We start from the raw sequence: 25,662 nt of genomic DNA, 5'->3' as shown, positions 1-25,662 counted from the left end.
CCGTAATGGACAAAAATTCGAAATTGGGTATGTGGTTGTCAGCTTCTGGTGCACTTTCCCACCCGGGCATTTTCATGAATAAAAGGGCCTGGAACAAGCTTTCAATCCCACTAGGTGTGGATAAAAGCTTTGCCGTAGGGAACTGTATAGAAAGACTGAAAAATGAGCCCCTACCCATTACTGATAGGTACCTTAGACTTTAGATGACCAGTGAAGTCTTCAGGTGCACTTTCCCACCCAGGTATTCATACCAGTTGAAGATATGGGTAATAGCTTTCAATCTAACCACCTGTGGTCAAGAACTATGCCGTAGGGAAGTGGGAGTAAAGCGACAGCTGCCACCACCCGTAATGGACAAAAATTCGAAATTGGGTATGTGGTTGTCAGCTTCTGGTGCACTTTCCCACCCGGGCATTTTCATGAATAAAAGGGCCTGGAACAAGCTTTCAATCCCACTAGGTGTGGATAAAAGCTTTGCCGTAGGGAACTGTATAGAAAGACTGAAAAATGAGCCCCTACCCATTACTGATAGGTACCTTAGACTTTGGATGGCCAGTGAAGTCTTCAGGTGCACTTTCCCACCCAGGTATTCATACCAGTTGAAGATATGGGTAATAGCTTTCAATCTAACCACCTGTGGTCAAGAACTTTGCCGTAGGGAAGTGGGAGTAAAGCGACAGCTGCCACCACCCGTAATGGACAAAAATTCGAAATTGGGTATGTGGTTGTCAGCTTCTGGTGCACTTTCCCACCCGGGCATTTTCATGAATAAAAGGGCCTGGAACAAGCTTTCAATCCCACTAGGTGTGGATAAAAGCTTTGCCGTAGGGAACTGTATAGAAAGACTGAAAAATGAGCCCCTACCCATTACTGATAGGTACCTTAGACTTTAGATGACCAGTGAAGTCTTCAGGTGCACTTTCCCACCCAGGTATTCATACCAGTTGAAGATATGGGTAATAGCTTTCAATCTAACCACCTGTGGTCAAGAACTATGCCGTAGGGAAGTGGGAGTAAAGCGACAGCTGCCACCACCCGTAATGGACAAAAATTCGAAATTGGGTATGTGGTTGTCAGCTTCTGGTGCACTTTCCCACCCGGGCATTTTCATGAATAAAAGGGCCTGGAACAAGCTTTCAATCCCACTAGGTGTGGATAAAAGCTTTGCCGTAGGGAACTGTATAGAAAGACTGAAAAATGAGCCCCTACCCATTACTGATAGGTACCTTAGACTTTGGATGACCAGTGAAGTCTTCAGGTGCACTTTCCCACCCAGGTATTCATACCAGTTGAAGATATGGGTAATAGCTTTCAATCTAACCACCTGTGGTCAAGAACTTTGCCGTAGGGAAGTGGGAGTAAAGCGACAGCTGCCACCACCCGTAATGGACAAAAATTCGAAATTGGGTATGTGGTTGTCAGCTTCTGGTGCACTTTCCCACCCGGGCATTTTCATGAATAAAAGGGCCTGGAACAAGCTTTCAATCCCACTAGGTGTGGATAAAAGCTTTGCCGTAGGGAACTGTATAGAAAGACTGAAAAATGAGCCCCTACCCATTACTGATAGGTACCTTAGACTTTGGATGGCCAGTGAAGTCTTCAGGTGCACTTTCCCACCCAGGTATTCATACCAGTTGAAGATATGGGTAATAGCTTTCAATCTAACCACCTGTGGTCAAGAACTTTGCCGTAGGGAAGTGGGAGTAAAGCGACAGCTGCCACCACCCGTAATGGACAAAAATTCGAAATTGGGTATGTGGTTGTCAGCTTCTGGTGCACTTTCCCACCCGGTCATTTTCATGAATAAAAGGGCCTGGAACAAGCTTTCAATCCCACTAGGTGTGGATAAAAGCTTTGCCGTAGGGAACTGTATAGAAAGACTGAAAAATGAGCCCCTACCCATTACTGATAGGTACCTTAGACTTTAGATGACCAGTGAAGTCTTCAGGTGCACTTTCCCACCCAGGTATTCATACCAGTTGAAGATATGGGTAATAGCTTTCAATCTAACCACCTGTGGTCAAGAACTATGCCGTAGGGAAGTGGGAGTAAAGCGACAGCTGTCACCACCCGTAATGGACAAAAATTCGAAATTGGGTATGTGGTTGTCAGCTTCTGGTGCACTTTCCCACCCGGGCATTTTCATGAATAAAAGGGCCTGGAACAAGCTTTCAATCCCACTAGGTGTGGATAAAAGCTTTGCCGTAGGGAACTGTATAGAAAGACTGAAAAATGAGCCCCTACCCATTACTGATAGGTACCTTAGACTTTGGATGACCAGTGAAGTCTTCAGGTGCACTTTCCCACCCAGGTATTCATACCAGTTGAAGATATGGGTAATAGCTTTCAATCTAACCACCTGTGGTCAAGAACTTTGCCGTAGGGAAGTGGGAGTAAAGCGACAGCTGCCACCACCCGTAATGGACAAAAATTCGAAATTGGGTATGTGGTTGTCAGCTTCTGGTGCACTTTCCCACCCGGGCATTTTCATGAATAAAAGGGCCTGGAACAAGCTTTCAATCCCACTAGGTGTGGATAAAAGCTTTGCCGTAGGGAACTGTATAGAAAGACTGAAAAATGAGCCCCTACCCATTACTGATAGGTACCTTAGACTTTAGATGACCAGTGAAGTCTTCAGGTGCACTTTCCCACCCAGGTATTCATACCAGTTGAAGATATGGGTAATAGCTTTCAATCTAACCACCTGTGGTCAAGAACTATGCCGTAGGGAAGTGGGAGTAAAGCGACAGCTGCCACCACCCGTAATGGACAAAAATTCGAAATTGGGTATGTGGTTGTCAGCTTCGGGTGCACTTTCCCACCCGGGCATTTTCATGAATAAAAGGGCCTGGAACAAGCTTTCAATCCCACTAGGTGTGGATAAAAGCTTTGCCGTAGGGAACTGTATAGAAAGACTGAAAAATGAGCCCCTACCCATTACTGATAGGTACCTTAGACTTTGGATGGCCAGTGAAGTCTTCAGGTGCACTTTCCCACCCAGGTATTCATACCAGTTGAAGATATGGGTAATAGCTTTCAATCTAACCACCTGTGGTCAAGAACTTTGCCGTAGGGAAGTGGGAGTAAAGCGACAGCTGCCACCACCCGTAATGGACAAAAATTCGAAATTGGGTATGTGGTTGTCAGCTTCTGGTGCACTTTCCCACCCGGGCATTTTCATGAATAAAAGGGCCTGGAACAAGCTTTCAATCCCACTAGGTGTGGATAAAAGCTTTGCCGTAGGGAACTGTATAGAAAGACTGAAAAATGAGCCCCTACCCATTACTGATAGGTACCTTAGACTTTAGATGACCAGTGAAGTCTTCAGGTGCACTTTCCCACCCAGGTATTCATACCAGTTGAAGATATGGGTAATAGCTTTCAATCTAACCACCTGTGGTCAAGAACTATGCCGTAGGGAAGTGGGAGTAAAGCGACAGCTGCCACCACCCGTAATGGACAAAAATTCGAAATTGGGTATGTGGTTGTCAGCTTCTGGTGCACTTTCCCACCCGGGCATTTTCATGAATAAAAGGGCCTGGAACAAGCTTTCAATCCCACTAGGTGTGGATAAAAGCTTTGCCGTAGGGAACTGTATAGAAAGACTGAAAAATGAGCCCCTACCCATTACTGATAGGTACCTTAGACTTTGGATGACCAGTGAAGTCTTCAGGTGCACTTTCCCACCCAGGTATTCATACCAGTTGAAGATATGGGTAATAGCTTTCAATCTAACCACCTGTGGTCAAGAACTTTGCCGTAGGGAAGTGGGAGTAAAGCGACAGCTGCCACCACCCGTAATGGACAAAAATTCGAAATTGGGTATGTGGTTGTCAGCTTCTGGTGCACTTTCCCACCCGGGCATTTTCATGAATAAAAGGGCCTGGAACAAGCTTTCAATCCCACTAGGTGTGGATAAAAGCTTTGCCGTAGGGAACTGTATAGAAAGACTGAAAAATGAGCCCCTACCCATTACTGATAGGTACCTTAGACTTTAGATGACCAGTGAAGTCTTCAGGTGCACTTTCCCACCCAGGTATTCATACCAGTTGAAGATATGGGTAATAGCTTTCAATCTAACCACCTGTGGTCAAGAACTATGCCGTAGGGAAGTGGGAGTAAAGCGACAGCTGCCACCACCCGTAATGGACAAAAATTCGAAATTGGGTATGTGGTTGTCAGCTTCTGGTGCACTTTCCCACCCGGGCATTTTCATGAATAAAAGGGCCTGGAACAAGCTTTCAATCCCACTAGGTGTGGATAAAAGCTTTGCCGTAGGGAACTGTATAGAAAGACTGAAAAATGAGCCCCTACCCATTACTGATAGGTACCTTAGACTTTGGATGACCAGTGAAGTCTTCAGGTGCACTTTCCCACCCAGGTATTCATACCAGTTGAAGATATGGGTAATAGCTTTCAATCTAACCACCTGTGGTCAAGAACTTTGCCGTAGGGAAGTGGGAGTAAAGCGACAGCTGCCACCACCCGTAATGGACAAAAATTCGAAATTGGGTATGTGGTTGTCAGCTTCTGGTGCACTTTCCCACCCGGGCATTTTCATGAATAAAAGGGCCTGGAACAAGCTTTCAATCCCACTAGGTGTGGATAAAAGCTTTGCCGTAGGGAACTGTATAGAAAGACTGAAAAATGAGCCCCTACCCATTACTGATAGGTACCTTAGACTTTGGAGGACCAGTGAAGTCTTCAGGTGCACTTTCCCACCCAGGTATTCATACCAGTTGAAGATATGGGTAATAGCTTTCAATCTAACCACCTGTGGTCAAGAACTTTGCCGTAGGGAAGTGGGAGTAAAGCGACAGCTGCCACCACCCGTAATGGTCAAAAATTCGAAATTGGGTATGTGGTTGTCAGCTTCTGGTGCACTTTCCCACCCGGGCATTTTCATGATTAAAAGGGCCTGGAACAAGCTTTCAATCCCACTAGGTGTGGATAAAAGCTTTGCCGTAGGGAACTGTATAGAAAGACTGAAAAATGAGCCCCTACCCATTACTGATAGGTACCTTAGACTTTGGATGACCAGTGAAGTCTTCAGGTGCACTTTCCCACCCAGGTATTCATACCAGTTGAAGATATGGGTAATAGCTTTCAATCTAACCACCTGTGGTCAAGAACTTTGCCGTAGGGAAGTGGGAGTAAAGAGACAGCTGCCACCACCCGTAATGGACAAAAATTCGAAATTGGGTATGTGGTTGTCAGCTTCTGGTGCACTTTCCCACCCGGGCATTTTCATGATTAAAAGGGCCTGGAACAAGCTTTCAATCCCACTAGGTGTGGATAAAAGCTTTGCCGTAGGGAACTGTATAGAAAGACTGAAAAATGAGCCCCTACCCATTACTGATAGGTACCTTAGACTTTGGATGACCAGTGAAGTCTTCAGGTGCACTTTCCCACCCAGGTATTCATATGAGTTGAAGATATGGATAATAGCTTTCAAACTAATTACCTGTGGTATGTTGTTGTTGTGAGTTTCCGGTGCACTTTCGCAACCGGAAATTTTTATGAATAAAAGGGCTTGGGACAAGCTATCAATCCCACTAGGAGTGGGTAAATTATTTGCCGTAGGGAACTGAACACAAATACGGAAAAGCGAGCCATACCCATAATTGTTGGTCATTTGGACTTTTGGCATTTGAATAATTGAACTACAGTGTAAGTTGATTATGTTTGAATTGTTCCATCTATGTTGTAACCGTATGTCGCCTAGTTTTTACGTAAAGGTTTTTAGCTTGAACGCAGGCAGAGCGCTAGCAGATCATGGCTTCGGCAAAAATTGAACAGGTGATTGAACAAAGTATGAATCCGTCTATGCTTCGCTGACACAATGCACGGAAACCCTAGCTTTTTTTAAGTCTATTATTCATGAGATGAGACCGCGTTCGATGAAGTGGTGTGGGTAATAAGATTGTGACAATGAAATTACTTTTAACTTTAAATATCCAATATGGTTCTGCTATTTATAGCAATAGAAAATCTTAAATCCATAGGTGTCTGCTGCAAGGTCCGCGTCTTTTAACACCTTTAAAAATGAATGTAAATAAAAAGGTTAATGCCTATATATACATAAAACCAAGAATCGATTGGTATCAGTGAATTAATGTATACTGAAACAATTAATGTCATATGGGCATTCCATAATTTGTTTATTGACAAATACAGTCCAGTCTCAAAAGCACTCCATGCCGTAAATACGATGGTATATCTTTCATTTTAAACAGATCAGACATGCAAGAAGATTTATAGATAATGAAAAAAACAGAAAAAATAAAAACTGTTACCATGACATATCATTTTTCAAAACTACGAAGATCAATCAGAGTCTTTAAACTCAACATTATCAGGACACTGCCATTCAGAGGTAGGCATGGCCTCTAAAATGGCCCAGACCACTTATGTCCTAGATCCGTACGAGTTTGTCAGCATAAGGTGGGGATACCCAGTATGTCACATAGTCCAATCTAATATTACCGGCTGGCCAAAATAAGAGTTTCTCCACATGGCCCATTATACTAAAGGTAGAGGTAGGCATGGCCTCTAAAATAGCCCTGAGCACTTAAGCCCTTGACCCGTACAAGTTTGTCAGCATAGGGTAAAGGGTACCCAGTATGTCACATAGTCCAACTTTACTATTGCCGACTGGCCAAACTAAGAGATTCTCCACATGGGCCATTATACTAAAGGTAGAGGTAGGCATGGCCTCTAAAATGGCCCATAGCACTTATGCCAACTCATTTTCGGTGGATTTGATTTTTGTTTCTCGCCACAATTGCTTTCATGAATCGACTTCATCTATTGTATTACAATCTAGATCAACATGCCTAAGAGAGGGATGTTTTGAAAGGACTATTGGGACCAAGTACTAAACCAATTCCTTCGAAGAATTGTTTACTATTTTGTAAATACAATTTATCTCCAAAGGTAGTGGGTAAGTTATCTGAGAGGTAAATAAATATAGACATTCACCTTATTTTGTGCACAACATACTCATATCCACCGCGTTTGAGTTAATTAATGTATGTATCTTGCGAAGACGAAAGCGTATGTGAACTGCTTACCTCTCAAATCGATAAGATGTCCATCTTGATCAGTTAGATAAGTGCTCCTGTGGATGTAACAGTTGGGACAAAGCTGCAGATGGTGTTTTTTTTGTGATTCATTGGCATAACTACCACCGATGATTTCACTGTTGACTTAAATTCTAAGTCTGTTTACAATCTGTTCACCTTCTATGTTATCTTGTTGTATGCGTAGGTTATTTTTTCTCACGCATCGTGTTGATGCTCTTGAAAGAATTAAAGTCTACTTGATAGTATTTTTTGGCTAAGTTAGAGTGGCTTTCAGAGAACTACTATTGGCACCAATGACAATTTTGACTTATGTTTGTTTAGTTGTAACTGTCGTTGGATTTCATTGGTGATGATGTCGATATCGTAAGAACCAGTGTTTAATGAAATGGTGATCCAACTCACATCTTCGTCCAGAGAATACTTGATGATGTTTTTTTCCCTCATGACTGTTTGGGAAAGAGTTGTAAGTCTCAAGCATTAGTATAGCAATCTCATAACTTTTCCAGTCTTTCAAGATGATAGGTGTATCGTATCAAGTGGTGATCCGGCTACAATTGCTGACACGACAATTGTTTAGGGTCTGCATTGTCAGCAAAGCACTTACTACAGATACTTTTTTATATTTGAATGGGTTCCCACTAATGCACATACACACACATTTACACTCATCCCCCCTTTTCTACCCACACACTTTTTGGTTTCAATAAACGTTGCCCACTTAGCTATACGACTATACGACATCGATAGCAAACTTCTCTCGAGTCATTTATCTTATCCTTATATTCTTAATCCTACTTTTTCATCCATCTGATGTCATATTCCTTTGTGCGCTTATTACACCTATCTTTCCAGGGTGTAATATATATTCCAGATGTTGCTTCTGTCTCTAATTTAGATTCAGAGTCTTAATTTAAACTTTTATGAAAATCATCTAAACAATTTCTGCTCTTTTCTGGATGGCGAGATCAATGGTGATGTACCGATGTGGTTATGACCAACATCGATTGCACAGCTGAACAACACTCTTCTCTAGTGATATCACTACAGTATAAATATGATCATTATTCTTGGTCGGTATGAGCTGTTTGAAATAATTTTGTGAGAGATATGCGAAGTCGACATTGTTGTGCCGTCAACAAACAGAGTAATCTTTACTGTTTTTTTTATTTCCCAACATCAAATCATCAAACACAATCCAGTTCGCGTGGTTCAGGTACATCTTTGTTTTGTTAAAAGAAATCAATACCATTGGACTGTTTCGGATATTGTAAATGCATACTGTTCACAATATCCGGTAGGAAAATAGGGACACTTATTTTTTTTTTTTTGGAGATGAGATTATATATGTCTTCTTTGGAAAACCTTTCGTTCAAACCAGTCCTCATGTGTTAGTAGATTGGTTCATGTAGTGATTTGCATATACATGTACATACAAACATAGTCCATCCAACCCAATCAAAGGAGTTGGTTATTTTTTATAGAGATGACATTATATGTGTCTTCTTTGATAAAAACGCCTAGTCTAAACCAGTCCTCAAGAGTTGTAAGATGGGTTGATACAGTGATTTTCATGTTCAAAAACATGTCCAACCAACCCGATTGAAAAAGTTAATTGTTCACTGCTTCTTGATTTCCAAATTATGAACCCACTGATTGATTTTTGTAGTAGAAAAGGGGGATTGTTTCTCTGTGTAGTATTTTCAAAAATGTAAATTAAATGATGATCTATTGCATGAACATACTCCATTCTAACCCCCACCCGCCTTGAACATGCTGATGAATTGGTCCGTGTTTTGACGGTAGTAGATTTTTGCAATCACAGGTACATACTACTACTAGATACATCACATCTACGGGATATTAGTTTACTGACGAGTATATTTGGTTATATTGACTATGCTTTTCTAATGTATGTATGGCGTCCATAGTTTCCTATGAATTCGTGTTTTGGATACCTTTAACTGTTATGCCTTTATTTTTATTTTTGGGGCACTTTATGGCTTGCTGTTCGGTGTGAGCCAAGGCTCCGTGTTGAAGGCCGTACTTTGACCTATAATTGTTTACCTTTTACAAATTGTGACTTGGATGGAGAGTTGTCCCATTGGCACTCATACCACATCTTCTTATTTCTGTTAACGTGTGTACTAGTTGTATGCACCTGTGGTGGCGTAAATCTACTGCAGTTAAATTACAAATAAATTAATCAGCTTTTTCGAGATATTCAGGATATTCAGGATAGTCTTCCTCTACCATGTCTACAAGCCTGCTAACTTTTACAGAATTTAGATGATTAAACTTTGGATTATTAAGTTCACCATATTTGACGTCTGATCTTCTTTCTTTAACTAATTCCTTTCTTTTCATTTTTATTATCATTATTTTTTATTTATAATTTGTGTTTCTTTAATACATATTTTTTTAATTTTGTAATGTTCATAAGCTAATGTATGACAAAGCAATCTTATTAATCTTAATAAGATATTGTGAGGATGACTCTTAATAATATTTATTGATTTGCTGTGATTCTAAACATCGTTTCTATTCTTCAAAAGTTAAAGTTTTCTAAACACCTATTAGCTTTCTTCGTAATTTCACAATGTACTATGTGGGTGTACATTTTTGTCCCATAAACCAACAAACTCGGTCATTATTTTACCAGCACTTTTATATTTAAAAATGTCAATTACCGTTTTGTTATCACCAAGTCCTGATAAATAGTTATTTGAATATTTAGAAATATCGAATTTATATTGAACATATTGGAATATATCCTTGTAAACATCACCCCTTTGAATATCATGACTAAACTATCTGTATCGGTAAAAAAAAAAGCTTAACATTGTTTTCATATAATTTGCGTATAATTTTGTAATGACATTGATACATTAATGTTTTTGAAAGATCTAAAAATGCAGTCCAAAGTAAAAGAGGAAAATCCAGAAATGTCCTCTTTGCGTAATTAAATATGCAAAATTCATGAATGTATCAAAAATTACCAAGTACAAAGAAACGGCTTTTGATAACTTCAATGGTTAGAAGACATTTTAAAAAAATTAAAAACTTGCGTAAAACTATGAGAATACTTTACGACACAAATTTCTTCTCTCAGACCTTAGAAGAAGTACATAGAGAGGTCAGTTTAATGGAAGAATTTTCTATTATTCGAGAAAAAAAATAAAATCATTGCAGCAGTTTGTTCATTGAAAGAGATTTCTTTTATCAGACTTATGCCTAAAAAATAATACTATGGCAGTTAGTTCGTTGGAAGAAATTTCTTCTATCAAACGTAACATGAATTACGTCGAGCTGATCGCTCGATGGAAGAAACTTCTTCAATCATATTTAAACCTGAAATGAAATATTCAATCCAAGCCGATAGTTCGTTGGAAGAAATTTCTGCTATTAAACCTACAATTAGATCTAAAATGAAACACATGTAGTTATTTGTTCGTTGGAAAAATTTCTTTATCAAACCTGACCTAAAATGTAATATTTGTGGCAGTTAGTAAGTCGTTAGAAATTTCTTCTATCAAACTTCAATGGAATATTTGAAGCAGTTAGTTCGTTGGAAAACAGTTTTTATATCAGAAATAGGCCTAAAATGAAATATTTGTGGCAGTTAGTAAGTTGGAGAAATGTCTTCTATCAGACCTACATGTAGATCTAATATGAAAAACATATAGCTGTTAGAAAATGGGAAGAAATTTCTTCCAACAAACTATCAGACCTAAAATATAAAATATTAATTAGAATATTTGGAGCACTTCGTTAGTTGGAAACATTTCTAGCCTTAAAACAAGTTAGATCATTGGTAGAAATTCTATCAATTATGAAAGCAAATAACGTGACTGTGAGTAACACAATAATACTCCAGAACTGGTCAGATGTATCTGTATGCCAATTTATCTTGAAATCACATGAATTTACTTGACATTTTGGCATCAAACAGCATACATAAAGAAGTGTAGTTGAACATAATTAGGTATGGTATTTTTTTGTCCTATTTTGGGGAAGGGTATTTTCGACTCACATAACTTTAAACTTTAAGAAACAAAAAACTGTTTGACAAGCAAATAATTCATTTAAAAAGGCATCCCACCTTTGCACAGACAGAATATGAATGATCGTTGCGTTCAAAGGATATGTTCACTTTACATTCTCTAATTTCAAAAACAAAACATGTTCAAAAGAACATATAATTGCATTACCTGTTCTCAAAGGCACTCAAAATGTTAAAGCGTTAAAATACAATATTGTTATGAGGAAGTTAATGTATACATGAACGCATGCTGATTAATCAATTTAAGTAATAACAGCTGTATACAAAAATTGAAAATATTTACATCATTTGTTGCAAAAATCAAATGAGCATGTCTTTCTACACGTTTAAAATCACTGTGCATGTACATGTTCATAATGTCCGTAATCAATGAGGTTGTTTAACAATTTGAATTTTGTTTATAAATACGGAATTTTCCTCCTGATATACAATGTAGGGTCCCAAAAGGGTTAATTCCTACAATTCACATCGGTCAGTTTTATTGATTAGGACAATTGCATGTAACGCTTTGTATTAGCAGTATGATTAAAATGAGAGTTAGATTCAGGCCAATAAGACAGCAACCCATATTTAATTATATTTGAAAAAAAAAAACAATTTACCACTCAAGAAGTTTTAAAATGTATTCAAGCTACTATTCATGTGAGAAATATGATATACGGGTAACATAATTACTACCACAGATGGATGTCAGTAAATATCATGTACATCATAGAGCACAGTTCAGGGCCGTAACTACATTGAGGCAAATGCCTCCTGTTGGAAATTAAAAAAAAAAGTTGAAACAAAAGCTTGTCTTCATATCAGATTGTTTTCACGGCGAGTGTCTTGCAAGAATCAAGTTCTGTTCATCCTCGAACGTCGACCCTGTTTTTTCGGGATCCAAGTTTCTCATTTATTTTTAGTTTTCAATGTTGATTGTCTATATTGTTTGTCGTTATGTGTCTTATCTGTTCTCCAGGTTTGTCTTTTGTTCATTGATTGCCCTTCTTTATGACTATGGTCTTAGTGTTGAATTTCATTTGTAAATTAGTAATTTTGTTTTATACTTAAGTTTTATTATATTTAAGGACCTTTTGTCTGATTTTAAAAACTACTTTAAATCGTAAAAATATGTATCGGTAAGTCTATGAAAAGGTATGTACTCTGCAACATTGATAATAAAAAAATAAAAAATATTGAAAAAGCATAGTCGAAGTGGTCGGTAATGACGGGTGAACGTTTGTGTGGTTTGGCAATGTTACATGTCCAGATATTGTTGGAGAAAATGTTTTGAGAAGATACGAAGCTACCGAACATAGAAACATTGGTCGCTTTTTCAAGGAAAATTAAAACTTTATATTAAAGAATACAAAACTGACTCTCTTTTCTGTTTAACTAAAAAGCTGACATAGGTTAAAATTAAAGTGAGACAACCAATCTCCCGGAATCAAATCATTTAAAAAGAAAAATAATGTATTGTCATATGACCTTTTACATTGAAGGGCGTAAACTTGCATTAAGCCGTTTTCAGGCCCTTAAATAGAAAAGGGATATGGAGTAAATGTGCATTGGACAAAATCGCGCACAATACATAGAAAAACATACAATTATCAATGAACAGGGCTTTTATTCCTGTTCTTCATCTTGATAGTCGCCGGAGAGTCTTCAACAATGAACGAATCATTCATACCCTACAACAAGGTCAAGACGGCCCCTAGCGTCGACTTAAGCGGTACTTAAAGTAGCTATTAATAAATTTTAGAGTCACAAAAAATTACACCAAAGTCTAAACACAATACAAGACCAGAACAGACAGAGCCGACATTAATCAGCCAGTATACATATTAAAACAGCACAAAAATGTAGCAATGAGGTCTTAAGAACAGTTTTCCTTGGTCTACCCTGAGTGTACCCTTTCTATCCCAGTTAGGAACATCATCAAGTTGTAATTTAAATGTGTTATAAAAACTGAATTCACATATAGTTATATCAATGATAATCAGTCCCCCTCTTAACTTAATTTGAAAAAAAAACATAATTGACAGGTATAATACGTTTTTCCTGCAAGCCGAAACTCAATAACAAAAAAAGGCAAAAGAACAGCAGCCACACACTTAACTATGTGAATTACGATTTTTGCTTTATCCTACATATCGGTCTTTTGATGTTGTCCCCAAAAACTAAAAGTCTTACACTGAATCTATATATTTTGTTTTGAGACCAGAATATTGTCGAAAAATAATTAAAACAAAATTTGCGTTTTAGATTAAGAAAGGTTCCGGGAAACGCTCAGAATGCACGATTTTGCGTCATTTTTTCCAGAGCTTCTGGGGGCCTTTAGTGGCCCCCAAACCCTTCGCTGAAAATGTTTTATATATTTTTACTCACTTTTAAAAGAGGCTAGTTACGGCCATGAGCACAACACCCAGTGCCGTGCCTTTGATATTTTACTGTGAACTACAGGGTACTCAGTGGGTAATATTCTTAGTACTTTAATTATGTGACGTGATTACGAGTATCTATTAAGATAAAAAAAGGAATTAATTTCAGTTAGTGGTCGAAATAAATGATAACATTATAACACCTGTTTTTATAGGGATATTCCAAATTCAGATTTTGCCGAAATTATCACAAGATGTCCTTGAACCTTTAATACACGAATGTAGTTTTGTAACATTTACTCCCAAATAACACTTTAACGTAATAATGGACACACAGCGCTACAATCTTTTTAAAGATTTTGTTCTAAGAGGGAAGTTACTTAACAAATCCTGAATTTGAGACTCGTATGATACCACGAGACAGGATGTTTATCTATAGTATTCCAGGTAATTTTTCCAAATTTTATTGATTAACGGATAAATTTCTGTTTTGAACTTAACATATAGCTACAGTCTAAGTTTTAAGTTTTTAGACGTCAATTACACTTTGTGAGTCTTCATGAAATTTGGTGAAACTCCGAGAAAAGCTTCTTCATGAAAAATATAGACTCTTGGGTAAATTTTTTAAGTTAAAGACATTAATAACTTTCGAAAACATTCATGGAGTTTTTGATTTGAAGAAATTTCTTCCAACGAACTAACTTCTCCATGTACTTAATGTAAGGTCTATGTCTGATCGAGGAAATTTCTTCAAAATAGTTTATAGATATGTGCTTTTTATTTTAGTGGGATTGAAAGCTTGTCCATATCTTCAACTCATATGAATACCTGGGTGGGAAAGTGCACCTGAAGACTTCACTGGCCACCCAAAGTCTGAGTTACCTATCAATTATGGGTATGGGCACATTTTTCAGTCTTTGTGTACAGTTCCCTACGGCAAAGTTTTTACCCACACCTAGTGGGATTGAAAGCTTGTCCCAGGCCCTTCTATTCATGGAAATGCCCGGGTGGGAAAGTGCACCGGAAGCTCACAACAACATACCAAATTTTCATTTTTCAGCACAGGGGTGGTGGCAGGAATCGCTATCCTCCCGTTTCCCTACGGCAAAGTTCTTGACCACAGGTGGTTAGTTTGAAAGCTATTATCCATATCTTCAACTCATATGAATACCTGGGTGGGAAAGTGCACCTGAAGACTTCACTGGCCACCCAAAGTCTGAGTTACCTATCAATTATGGGTATGGGCACATTTTTCAGTCTTTGTGTACAGTTCCCTACGGCAAAGTTTTTACCCACACCTAGTGGGATTGAAAGCTTGTCCCAGGCCCTTCTATTCATGGAAATGCCCGGGTGGGAAAGTGCACCGGAAGCTCACAACAACATACCAAATTTTCATTTTTCAGCACAGGGGTGGTGGCAGGAATCGCTATCCTCCCGTTTCCCTACGGCAAAGTTCTTGACCACAGGTGGTTAGTTTGAAAGCTATTATCCATATCTTCAACTCATATGAATACCTGGGTGGGAAAGTGCACCTGAAGACTTCACTGGCCACCCAAAGTCTGAGTTACCTATCAATTATGGGTATGGGCACATTTTTCAGTCTTTGTGTACAGTTCCCTACGGCAAAGTTTTTACCCACACCTAGTGGGATTGAAAGCTTGTCCCAGGCCCTTCTATTCATGGAAATGCCCGGGTGGGAAAGTGCACCGGAAGCTCACAACAACATACCAAATTTTCATTTTTCAGCACAGGGGTGGTGGCAGGAATCGCTATCCTCCCGTTTCCCTACGGCAAAGTTCTTGACCACAGGTGGTTAGTTTGAAAGCTATTATCCATATCTTCAACTCATATGAATACCTGGGTGGGAAAGTGCACCTGAAGACTTCACTGGCCACCCAAAGTCTGAGTTACCTATCAATTATGGGTATGGGCACATTTTTCAGTCTTTGTGTACAGTTCCCTACGGCAAAGTTTTTACCCACACCTAGTGGGATTGAAAGCTTGTCCCAGGCCCTTCTATTCATGGAAATGCCCGGGTGGGAAAGTGCACCGGAAGCTCACAACAACATACCAAATTTTCATTTTTCAGCACAGGGGTGGTGGCAGGAATCGCTATCCTCCCGTTTCCCTACGGCAAAGTTCTTGACCACAGGTGGTTAGTTTGAAAGCTATTATCCATATCTTCAACTCATATGAATACCTGGGTGGGAAAGTGCACCTGAAGACTTCACTGGCCACCCAAAGTCTGAGTTACCTATCAATTATGGGTATGGGCACATTTTTCAGTCTTTGTGTACAGTTCCCTACGGCAAAGTTTTTACCCACACCTAGTGGGATTGAAAGCTTGTCCCAGGCCCTTCTATTCATGGAAATGCCCGGGTGGGAAAGTGCACCCCCGTCCGGCCCTTTTACCCAGTATGGTAAAAATAATAACCATTGTCCTAACTTCAAATTATATGACAGTTATTCAATGGCAAAATATACATTATCATTACTTCTCCTGGAAAAAAATCAGCATAACAGTACCGATATTTGTTGACTGGTTCCCGGAAATTTGGAAGTACAAAAACAGGTACTGAGCAAAATCTGAGCAACAGGGCAAATATTCCCTGCTTTATAATTTCTTTTTTTTATCATTCAAAAGAGACTTTCAACAAGGGTCCTATAGTGATCCCAAGTGATTAAACTTTCATTTATACCAAAATAAACCAAATATTTCACTTATTGACAAAGTTTTGGCTATATGCGTAGGAACTATTTTGTTTGAAATATGTACTACTTTCTTGTATGTTCTTTTTGACCGGGCCGATATAGTAATTCTTTACCTAAAGGGATTTTAAGGAAATACACGATATTTGAGGATGCCGAGAGTATAGAAAGCCGTTATATGATTTTTCTACCGCATATAGCGTCTTTCTTGTTCAGTTTAACTTTTTATTTTTCTCACCGTAAATTGACATCTGCACTAATGTACTAAGATTGTTTTATTCTGTTCTACAATACTTAATACACCTCTGAATCTTGAGACTTGGTTTAGCCGTTATGTACTAAGATTGCCTTTTATTAATTCATCTATACTATATGTAGTTATTGTTACACGTTAAAAATCTTAGTTTAAAGTATCGCAAACAAATAACATTCCAGATACTTTTGGTTTTTTTTAACTTGTTTTTTTTTTTTTTATTGTTTTTTTTTTTCATTCATCTTTTGCAAGGAACGAAGATCTCGATTTTATATCAATGTATAATGCCATGCAATATAAAATCTTCAAATACTGAATTACTGATTTAGAGCATAAGCCTTGAGCAAGCACGCTACTCACGTTAACTGTTAGAAAGATTGAAATCCAAAGTAAAACTTAAACAAACTTAATTACTTTTTCCTTTCTAAAAAGGATATGTATTTATTATTCCGTCCCCTATTTATTGCAAATGTAGACATACGTGGTCCATTAAACATTTAAAAGCGATATATTACGTATTTCGTATTAGTAGAACGTTGTAGCATAATGTCAATTTGTGATTTTCAGACATATCTCTGAATGATTCTCTAACGTGTTGATGCTCACTGTTAAGTTTAGTGGTCGATAGAATTGGTCGCTAGCTTGATTGGTCGCTGGAATTGGTCGCTAGCTTGAGTCTGGTCATTTCAGATAGTAGAAAAAAAATGTAGTTATTGATTGAATGCTCAAACAATAATCAGGTGTAAAAAATATGGTACAATAAAATACTTCTCTGAAAAGTATTACTAGTATATGTTAGGATACAAATTCACATTGAGGGACTTTTTAAAGAAATTTCAAGGAATAAAACATCTAGTGTTGCCAATTTTTCCTATTATCGATCTATTAAATTTTAGAAATGGAGGTGCACTTCCAAATTCTGCGGAATTCAGGAGACAATTGGTTCCTTACTGTCCAGTGCATGTTCCAGTATGTAATCCAAATGACTTGTACCGAACAGCAAATGGCTCTTGTAATAATTTACGTAACCCCTTATGGGGAGCATCTTTTACAACACAGGCAAGATTTTTGCCTCCTGCTTATGGCGATGGTGAGTCAATTGTGTTTTATGTTTTATTTCAAACTATATAAAAATGAGATGTGGCGTGATTGCCAATGAGAAGACTATCCACCAAAGGTCAAATGAAGTGGATGTACGCAATTATAGGCAACCGTACGACCTTCAACAATGCGAAAAACCCATACCGTATGGTCGGCTATAAAAGGCCCTGACAAGAAAAATATGAAACAATTCAATTGAGAGAACTAACGGCCTAATTTATAACAACACAATTTACGAAAAACAAATATGACAGACATGAACCAACGACAACCACTGAACTACAGGAACCTGACTTGGGACAGGCACAAACAGAATGTGGCAGAGTTAAACATGTTTGTGATCGCTGAACCCTCATTCTATCCTGAGACAGTGATGTAACAGTACAACATAAGAACAAACTATAAAAAAAGGCTTAACTCATCAGATGATACAAATAGAAATACATCTAACAAAAACAAAGAGTGGACGTGGACGGGTACTTATACATCCACACAACAAAAAGACAGTAAGTACAGATCTGAGAGTATTCGCAGTTACTGAAAGCTAGATCAAAGCCAATAACAACTAATAAAAAAAATCATGTATCTAAGACTAAAATAGCAATCAGTACACATCCAACTTCCAATGGATTTAGTGTAAAGACGTCATTAACAGTCAGAGAAAAACATGACCTTGTGCAAAGCAAAAACTAAAGGTATTGACAGACTGTAGTACCGTGAAAGTACTTATGTGTAATATTTAGTATGGTTTTAATTTACTGATAACAAAAACCATATTTATACCAATAAAAACAATATTCAAAGATTTAATTACAGTGTTGAATAGGTAACCTTTTAGAATAAGTTTATTTAAAGGATTGATAAGTTTACCCGGATCGTATCTAAATTGCCGGGCTCTGTTTACAACATCAACATAAAATTTAGGATGTGCTATTCCGTTTGAAATATGTTTTTCTACAGGTACAGCCAAACTTGCAGATCAAATCTTTGTTTCTATGGAAGAATTTAGTAAAGGTTTTAAGTAATTTGTGGTAACGAAATCCCTGACTTAATATTTTACTGGTAAATTAAGTATGTCTGATCCAAGCCAGGATTCTGTAGACAAAATGTTGCCGTTGATTGCTGTCTGGCGTTTTTGGTTTTTGTTTAATGTTATTCGCTTTTGAATCAGACTGTTGGTTTTCTCATTTGAAATTTTGTCGCGTTTGATGTCTCATGGCTTTCTATAGCCTACTATACGGTAACTTGTGTAAGTTGTTGAAGACCGATAATGACCCGTAGTTGTTATTTTTTACATGTTGTCTTTGATAAATAGTTGTCGCATTGACAATCACGCCATATCTCCTTATTTATATACATTAACTATCGCCCCCGTAGCATCTTTCCGGTACTAAATAAACATTAAATCACTTGAATTGTTATTCTCTAATTTTCATTCTATTTTCACATTTTTCGATCGGTGTGAGAAAAATATTTCTCATCTCATCAGAAAAATTTGTTCTCAGCAAAAGATTGGTCAAATTTCAATTATGACGTCAAATTTTCTTGATTTCTACTGAAGTTCCTATTGTGACGTCATGAAAAAGGCGACAACACCTGATGATGTCACCCATAAAGAACACATTTTTCTGCAAATTTTTGAAAAGGAAGGATAAACCTTGTTTAGATATCGTCTCAAAATCGTTAGAAAAACAGATTCCACCAATATATGTCGTGTATTACGACATTTCTCCACTCTCAACAGTTTAAAATTCTTAATTATTCAAAAACTTCAGCAACCCTCGCGTTTTAAATTCTAAAATTTAACTGTCTGTAACACACTTGATGCAGTGGTGGAATCTATATTTCTGATGTTATTTTTCATTCGGTGGTTTACCAATGGGGAGAATAGAAATCGAAATAGTGGTTTCTACAATTCAAACAAATCCGTGGTCAGTACTTTACGCTCATACATATATATATGCAATGTAATAGCGATATAAATGCCGATCAAATCCTGTGGTGAAGCAGTTTGTATAGTTTGAAAGGAATCTCGGTCACCAGGAAAAATCAACAATTAATCATTTTGTTCGTTTTAATTCATAGCTATAGCCGCCTTGATTTGTCTATGTCATTACATTTTCTTTTATTTTAGAATTCAACCTTGGTTTGTTACCACGTAGAAAAAGTATAACTGGACTTCCGCTTCCTAGTCCCCAAGATATATCTAACGCGTTATTCAATACGGGGACGTCACCACCCCGGAGTAAAAGATTTAATATAGCTTTAACTCACTTTGGACAGTTTATTGACCATGATTTTGTTTCAACGCCCCTTCTCAGAGGTGAGCAGAGTTACCATTAACATAATTATAGCATAGTGTACGTCAAGTCTATTGTCATCTGTTATGATAAAAATAAGTATGTTGATAGATTGTAAATGGGCTTTTATACTTTGTTTATACACTGTTTACTGTATACTGATCATTTTGCCATACAGACTTATTTAGGATCATGACAAAACCATTTTAAATGCAGTAATTGTTATATATCTAAAGACAATCAAGTTCGAATTTCGCGATCTTGCATCAAAGACCCCCCATGAAGTTTTTGGACACATGCGCCGTATAACTGAATTCAAGGCCTAATTGCATAGCAAAACATGCAGATATCTTAACATTAATATGTATCCGATAATGCCTTTATACATTAAATTTCTTATTGTAGATGGTGACAAGGATATCGTCTGCTGCATTGGTAATATCCCTGACAGCAGGTAATTTCATGATTATTTATCAGAAATTTCCAAGAAAATGTTTAAACAAACCTTGAGTTCAACTTTAAAATTTATTAATTTATTTACATGTATTATTTAAAGAGGCAGTATCTACGGAAGTATTTTTAAAACCGAGAAAATGCAACACTTTTGTAGATATCATTACAAAAATATGTTTGATGTCATTTTCATGACTATAGTGAATGTATTTCAGAGGTAAAACACCGAATTGTTCTTTTCATTTGTTAGACTAGTCTAAGAGCTCATTGATTATGCAAGAAGGTACACTCACGCCAGGAGCCATGCTCTACACTGTCTGGAACCACATGTAAACAAATACGAAAATTAATTATAACTTTAATTCACTACAATATTCGAATTGAATTCATTTCATTTGCCTTATACACTTTTTCTGAAGATAATACATAATAAAATCGAATACCTGTTTTAGCAGTTTGTTATGTTTATATATTTTTTCATTATCATGTTTATATATATTTTTTTCGTTATCACTGCGTATGATTTCTACGTTTTATTGTCGTGTATCCTTATAGTTTTGAATTTTCATTGGAGTTTGATATTTTGATTATTTTACTTTTTAGTTATAACTCTCGACTGACCACATTTGTTTACAGTGATTCATTCTCCCATCAAATTTCATTTTTCATATTTATCTTGTGTTTTGACTTAAAACATTGCTTAGATCATGAGTATGACTTCTACTACAGACTCGCAATTTTATCTATTCCATCGTATCTCCTAAAAAAATTCAGGTGATAGTCATTTATCCGATGCGTACATCAGGTGAGATTTTTTGCAACTTCTTTGCCAATTTAAGTTCATTGATGACTATAAACTCGTCTATTTAGTCTAGTAACACTGTTTCCCTATATTTATCGTTGACCAGGCATAACTCGCAAAAACTTCTATAAGATCTCTTTAAAGCCGAATTTGTCAAAGTTCTCGGTCTACCACTGTCGCATATTATTTTTGGTGGCACTTTTTGTTTCTCAATCAATAGAACTGTGTTTGTCTGTACTTTTTTTAGGTTAGTTTAGGGTGATATGAATATGGGACGTGTTTTCATAATGAGTTTTTGTCGGACCGTTACAAATTCAACTTTTTTATAACAAGCAAATTATCGGGAACAGAACGTCAAAACAGGTTTCATTCGTTATTAGTTTAGATAATTCACTATATTCTTAATTAAAGGGGCACTAGCTGTCAAATTCATGTTCACCGATTTGACTCAAATTCTCATATTTGATTTATAACAATGTTAAATATTTATCCAAACTATTAAAAGTCTAAAATAAACAATTTACCAGGCATGGGCTCGATAATATGTAGCTTCGTTTCGTGTATATTTTAGTCTAGACGCCATCTAATTAACTATCTAGTCCTATAATATAAGACTTCGGAGTTTCATATCATTTACATTCAACGTTTTTTATCGGATATTTTTTTTTTACTATCAATGTTGAAACCCTTATCGATAGATACTATTTTCTCGTAGCAAATTTTAAAATTAATAACCCACTCCAAAAACTAATAAGAACAACATTAAAATGTATGGAAATTATCTCTTACCGTCTTTAAATTGCAAAATTATGTTCCTAACTCATCCTTTTTTTTCGAAGCTGCCAAACATTTTTCATCTCGCCATGTTATTTCAAAACATGTGCCGATTCTATATTTTTAAGAATGCGTGAAGAAAACGAATTTGACGGTAATATTAAAAGAAGGCTTTGTGCAAGAAAGGATAATTTGTTGTTGGTAGCTTAGCTTAGCGCAAGTGGCAAATAGTTCATGCATGTTGAGAACGAGAAAAGATAACCAATACATATAATGGGTATGTTCTGTAGTAATGGTCAACTGGGATGCTGCTACATGTCCGGGAAATTTCATATAAGGCACAAAATGTTGCCATATCTAGGAAATTTGGACTGACACTGGAAAATGAGAGTACATTGAATAGGGACCGAAATTTTGCCTTGCAACAGGCCACATGCGGACCCCTCAATGAGGTTGTTGTCCGGGGTTGTTGTGGAGGTTCTATAAGCGTGGTATTCTCTCTCCACAAGGCATCAACGTCCCATTCTATTCAGACGGGGCTGCGTATGTATACATCCCGTACAGCTAAACGGACAACCCCTTTGGCAGGTTTTCAACTGGAATGTAGGACAGAAAGTCACAGGACAAAAAAATCACAGACAAAAAGTCACAGGACAAAAAGTCACAGGACAAAAACTCACTATTGAGTTCTGAGATTATTTTTCTTCAAATAATAAAACACTTATACGTTTAAAAAATCATTTTTGTGTTTTTCTTGAACTATTATATATAAAGCAACTCTGTAATTAAAATGTATTCAATAAATATTAATAATAAGGATTGGCTTGCTCATCCAAGTTATATGAACTTGTATATTGAGAAACTTGCATCGTCTAGCCCGCTTTTACAACTTTAAATTAACTTGTGGTGATGCTTAACAGCTTAGACCAGAGAACACCTGGTGAATGACTATTGGCTAGCTCACCACTGTTGTAATAACTCGTATGTGGAAAGGAATTTATCAGCTTGTCACGGTCCACTCTCACAATTATTTTTTGATGAACTTAACAACTCCTAGAGTATTTACTAGTAACTTAGATATAAAAAATGGAAAAATCGGTTTTATTATACTAAACAATATTGTCATAAACATATGCAAATTCATGGATCTACAATCTGTCGATACCTGTATCTTGGCATTGCACAAGGTCATGTTTTCTCTGACTGTTTATGACCTCTTTACTCTAGATCCATTGGATGTTGGATGTGTACTGATTGATAATTTAGTCTTAGATGCATGATTTATTTTATTAGTTGCTATTTGCTTTGACATAGCTGTCAGAAACTGCATGCGAGTACTCTCAGATCTGTTCTTAGAGTCCTTTTGTTGTGGAAATTTACAAGTACCCGGCCACCGATCCAATTTGTGTTTTTGTTAGATGCATTTCTATTTGTATCCATCTGATGAGCTAAGCTTTTATGAACTGATATGCATAGTTCGTTCTTTTGTTGTACTGTTACACCACTGTCCCAGGTTATAGGAGAGTTGGGATTCCGCTAACATGTTTTACCCATCCACATTCTATATGTATGTACCTGTCCCAAGTCAGGAGCCTGTAATTCAGTGGTTGTCGTTTGTTGCTGTATTACATATTTGTTTTTCTTTCATTTATTTTTTGTAACATTAATTAGGGCGTTAGTTTTCTCGTTTGAACTGTTTTAAATTTGCCATTTCGGGGCCTTTTATAGCTGACTATATATATTTATATATGTGATATGGGCTTTGTTCATTGTTGAAGGTCATACGGTGACCTATAGTTGTTTATTACTGTGTCATTTGGTCTCTTGTGAATAGTTGTCTCATTGGCAATCATACCACATCTTCTTTTTTATATTTAAAAATTGTTGGTTACTTAAAGTATCTCTCTAACGGTCGCTTTATATAGATAAGACAATTGGGTTTCGATTGGTTGTTTGTTTGTTACTGGAACTTTATTTTGATTTTGGATGATCTGAAGCTTGCAATATTCCTGTGTAAGGTCAAATTATATGCTTTTCTCTTTAAATATTTTTGTTGTTGGGTTACTATTTCATTGAAGCTAACCACACATATAATATTTAAACTTCTTTTCCCCATTTTAAACGTGTTGTTGTAATTATCTTTACGATTCAACAATGCCAATATTTTTCAGGCGATGTCAGTAGAAAATAAGAGAGGGTGGGCTTAAAATACTGATATTGTTGGATCGTAAATGAAACAGATAGACAACATGAAAATAAGCTTAGATCTATAGGAAATTGTACGTAAAGTTGTAAAATATATATATAAAATAAGAAGAAGAAAAAAAGGAAACGGGATATTTTTTCGGAGTAAAGTGTGATGCTCATTTTCACTGAACTATACATTCTTTGTTAAGGCGCCGGCTAAAGCCCGACTCCGGGTGCTGGATTTTGCTGTGTTATAGACCCATTCTGCTCTTTTGTCAAATTTTTGTCTCTTCGACAAATTCCCCATTTCCGTTCTCAATTTTCGATATTCTTTTCTATAATCACCCTTTGCCCTTTATATGAATACGCTATGGTCGCCTCGTAAGTGTATAGAAATATTTGGTGATTGGCTTGCAGTCACTTATTCACGATCATTTCACCATTCAAAACTCAAAACAAAATTCGTTTTCCAAGAAGAATTCTGAAATATATAATCTGATTATTCGTTCGGAAAGACATGCGGAACGTCTCGTACGTGATCCGCTTGACAATTTGAAATGAGGGGGGGACAGTTACAAAAGTGTTTGAAAATAGGATATACCTCCGTCATTGAATAAGGTAAGACATCTTATTTTTTATTTGAGATGTTTATTTATAAGAATAATGATATAAATATACTTAAGACTGTTGAAAACATTGTCAAATTGCTGTTCAAAGTTCTCACAAAAATTCGTTGGGAAAATGCTACGAGAAAATAGCATCTTTCGATAAGACTTCGGGTTTCAACATTGATAGTAAAAAAAAATATCCGATAAAAAACGTTCAATGTAAATGATATGAAACTCCGAAGTCTTATATTATAAGACTAATTAACTATCGAGTTGACCTTCAAAGACCTCCGATGACCATATAAGCGATGTAAACAAAATAAAGGTATAAATAGATTAAGCGAACTCATGCAATTGGATTTTTCTAGGTCTGCTTAATTTCATATTATAGATCAAAAATATATGTTTATCATCGTTTTTACCTGTATAAGAATGATTTTTTGTGGATCGAATCAGTCAATCAAATGATTTACCTTTGTTTCACTTTCAATTCTGACATTCTTTTCCTTTTTAAAAATAACTTTACATGCACAATCCAAGCGTTATTCATCTCTAGCTAAGGGGTTAAATTGAAGTTCACATGAATATGGATTCAATGAGGTCGAATTATTCACTTGCAAGTGAATAATTCATCATCAATGTTTCTTCGCTAATTTTGACAAAATTAAACCATAGTGGCTGCTAAAAGCGAATAATTATTTCACTATTTCACTTTCATTAATGATTGAACAAAAAAAAATCATATTTTAGATTTTTTATATATCTCGTAGCTAGAGCCCCTTTAAAACAGTTCATGCGAAAATCGTAGATATTGCTTTCTTTATGCCAATCTTGTTGGTATACAGATTAGATGTTCACGCTTTGTATGCTCTGAAATCACGATTATAGACCATGACGACAAACTACCGATATTCTTTTATTCTAATAACACATTTTACATTTATTTTTCAATGGGATACTTATATAT

At 36.7% G+C, this 25,662-nt stretch overlaps 1 pseudogene; it reads left to right on the top strand.

Moving 5' to 3' along the window:
- Positions 1 to 25,662, top strand: part of LOC127705713 (peroxidase-like protein) — a 72,586-nt pseudogene that overhangs the window by 26,238 nt on the left and 20,686 nt on the right.

The sequence above is a fragment of the Mytilus californianus genome, unplaced genomic scaffold, assembly GCF_021869535.1.
Source record: "Mytilus californianus isolate M0D057914Y unplaced genomic scaffold, xbMytCali1.0.p SCAF_6, whole genome shotgun sequence".
NCBI lineage: Eukaryota > Metazoa > Mollusca > Bivalvia > Mytilida > Mytilidae > Mytilus > Mytilus californianus.
This window is presented reverse-complemented; position numbering and strand designations above follow the sequence as displayed.